The sequence below is a fragment of the Myotis davidii genome, unplaced genomic scaffold (assembly GCF_000327345.1).
Source record: "Myotis davidii unplaced genomic scaffold, ASM32734v1 scaffold93, whole genome shotgun sequence".
Taxonomy (NCBI): domain Eukaryota; kingdom Metazoa; phylum Chordata; class Mammalia; order Chiroptera; family Vespertilionidae; genus Myotis; species Myotis davidii.
In genome coordinates this window covers 7051-10937 of record NW_006292095.1, presented here as the reverse complement: position 1 = coordinate 10937, position 3887 = coordinate 7051, and positions in this window count along the sequence as shown.

The following is a 3887-nucleotide window of genomic DNA, read 5'->3' as shown; positions in this document are numbered from 1 at the left end:
AGGCAGCCGATCAATGATTCTCTCTCATCATTCATGTTTCTATCTCTCTCTCCCTCTCCCTTTCTCTCTGAAATCAATACAAATATATTTAAGAATAAAAATGACATACAATCTTAATTAATGAACAAAATAGATCCAGAGACATAGAAGCATGGACTAGCCTGCCAAACCTCAGAGGGAAGATAGGGGTGGGTGGGAAGAGATCAACCAAAGAACTTGTATGCATATATGCATAACTCCTGGACAGAGACAACAGGGTGGTGAAGGCCTGGGGCAAGGACGGGGGATGGGGAGACTAGAAGGGGTCAATTGGTGGGAAAAGGGAACATATGTAATACTTCCAGCAATAAAGATTTTTTAATTAATTGTTTAAAATAAAAAATAAAAGACATACAATCTTCCAAGACGTAATCAGGAAGAAACAGAAAATCTGAGCAGAGTGATTACTAGAAATGAAATTGAATCAGTAATCAAAGCACTGCCAACAAACCAAAGTCCTGGGCCAGGTGGCTTCACAAGTGAATTCTACCAAACATTCAAAGGAGGATTAATACCTCTCCTTCTCAAACTATTCCAAAAAAACAACACACAAAAAACAACAACAACAAAAAAGAAACCAACCAAAAAACTGAAGAGGAGGGAAAGCTTCCAAACTCGTTTTACAAGGCCTGCATTATCCTAATATGAAAGCCAGACAAAGATACTACAAAAAAAAAAAAGAAAATGATAAGCCAATATCCCTGTTGAACATGGATGTTAAAATCCTCAATAAAATATTAGCAAACCAAACCCAGCAATACATCAAAAAGGATCATACACCATGACCAAATGGGATTTATTCCCAGGATGCAAGGTTGGTCCAATATCCACAAATCAATTAACATAATATACCACATAAACAAAATAAAGGATAAAAATTATGTCATAATAAATAGATGCAGAAAAATCATTTGACAAAATCTAGCATCTATTTATGATAAAAATTATCAGCAAAGTGGGGAGGGAGGCAATATACCTCAACATAATGAAGGCCATATATGACAAACCATAGCTAACATCATGCTCAACAGTAAACTAAAAACTTTTTCTTTAAGATCAGTAACAAAACAAAAATTCCACTCTCACTTTTTCCAGACAAGAAATGAAATACATTTAAATTGGAATGGAAGAAGTAAAACTGCCATGTGCATATGACATGATACTGTATACTAAGTCTAGACCAGTGGTCGGCAAACTCATTAGTCAACAGAGCCAAATATCAACAGTACGATTAAGCCAATTGCCCAAAACCATTTATTGCATCATCTGTCTTTTCCCCATTTAATTGAAATGTGGTTTTTATTCTGTTGTATATTCTTACATGTATTTGGAGATATTTCTCTTGTATTTCATTGATCTGTTTCTCTCCCTGCCCCAGCATCATGTTATTTTAGCTACTTAGCTTTATAACAAGTTTTAACATCTGTCAGGCTGGTTTTTAATTCTGTTTTGGACAAGTTGACTTTCTGAACCCTGTGGGATTTCTAACATGATATCAGAAGGTTCCATGAGCAGTACCCAAAGAGAAGCCAACAAATTGATTCTATTGAGCAAGACAGTAGAGAGGTATTTCCAGGTGTTTCTGGTATTAGTGATAATCTTAGTCTCAGTGTGGACACCATCAACACTTTGATTAAAATTATTATACTTGCTTAAACTTGTAACCTGTGAATCACTTGGGAATGAACAAAACTGCTCTAATACATTGCTCTAAATCAGTCCAAGTTGAAGAAGAGCTCACCAGATTGTTTTCAAAACCCATTGTTCTCAAAAGTAATTTTTAGCTTACCAACAGTTTTGTCTCTTCTTGTAGTCTTTAATCAGTAATTGAATCATTCATGTATGTAAATATTAATTATAAAACATGTTGGCATAATAACCCACTACAAAAACCATAACATGTGGGAACAACTGATTTAATAAGAATTGCAAGAAACCCATGGGACAGTTAGAGAGTATATATCATTATCTCAGAGAGGAAGGGAGAAGGAGAGAGATATAGAAACATCAATGATGAGAGTGAGTTATTGATTGGCTGCTTCCTGCATGCCCCCCATTGGGGATGAAGCCTGCAACCAGGCAAATTTTTTAAACTTAAACTATATAGGTAGGTACATTGTTATTAACTTAATCAGGGTACTCCTAAGGCATGTGCCCTGACCGGGAATTGAACCCTGACCTCCTACTTCATAGGTGGATGCTCAACCACTGAGCCAGGCTGGACGGGATGCAGCTTCTTTTGTGCATTTAGAATTAAGAAGCTTACATGGAAGTGGGAGAAATTGAGGTGGGGATTATGTGTTTTCTTGAGGGTATTTTCACTTCTGAGAGGTCTGAAAAGAGGCATTTCCAAGGTGTTTAGTTAACCTGATGCCCAGAAACAATGGACAGGGCTTGCTTTCAGCAAAGATTAAACCTTTTACTAAAGAAGTTCTGTGCCTGGTGGGTGACTACCCACCACGACCTGCCAGGTAGGAATTTATGATCAGATCACCCTGTGAGGTTACTTTCAGTTCGATTTATAACAGCACCACTCCTCTTCTTGTGCACAAATGCATGTATATACATGTGTCTCTCCTAAGAGGATGATTGTGATGTTTATATCTCAGTACTTATTTTTATTTTCCTTAGGTTTTTGCATTAGCCAGGACTTCTCGAATAATGTTAAAGAAGGAAATTTTTTTTAAAAAAAGAGAGAGAGAGGGAAGGTGGAAGTTAATTAGGCTATAATTTTGTAGTTTAGTAAGTCTAACTCTGGATACACTTATGTAAATATTGGGAAGTATAATTTCTCTTTGATTAATAAAATATCATAAGCTTATTTGAACACAAGTATGAAATATATGTGCACCACAACCAAATATGAGTATAAATCTGCTCCATAGATTGGTAACTTTAATAAGAATATTATTTTCTAAGACTCTGTGTCACCAAAGCATAAATTAGTATAATCAACACAAATACACAAGCACACAATTTTGTTTTCAGTCTTAAATTTTTAATTGAATTTACAGAATAATTTACAACAATGTCAGATGTTTAAACTTTGAAAGAATAAACCTTTACATTGATTCCCTTGATGTGGATGAAAAACCTGAGTTATATTTAACTGGAATTAATTTAACTGGGTTTTTAATTTAAATGGGTTTTCTCTTTGAAGCATCTCATGGCATGGATAGAGAGCTGGCTTCACTTAACTCTGTATAAGTCCTTCTGCTAATGGAACACACATTGGCAAGATCACACTCACTTTTCCTACATACAGAAGACATCAGGAAATTAAAAACAAGTGGCATTATTTTATAAAAAGTTATTTGTTCCAAATGAAAAGATTCACTTCAAAATGATTGGAAATCAGAGCTTCTATAGCTACAAGTTTTAAATCTCATTGTAGGCACAATGCTTAAAAAAACAACAACTATCCTTTAAAATATGCTTATTCTGAAAATATAGATATTCTGGTAATCTCATTTTCAACAGTGAAGACTCCTCTCTGTAGACTCCAAGTTCTGAAGATGAGGCAGGGTAATGGGTGAATCAGAAAAAATTAGGAAATAGAAAGGCAGGTCCAGAATAAATGTTGAATACCATAAACTCTTAATCCACAAATCTAAGAGTTCAATGAAATTCAGCCTATGAACACTTACTAAGCACTCTTTGTGTGCCATGCAATGGGCAGCAGAGGGTAGAGAGTGACAGAAATCCTTTGACCAAACTGTCATCAACCTCCCGAACGTTCTTCTAGTCCAGGGGTGGGCAACCTTTTTGTGAGTGCGTGCCAAAACCAGCAAAATCTCTGACTCAAAGTTCTTCTGTGTGCCAACCCCAATTTTTTGAGAACATGTTAC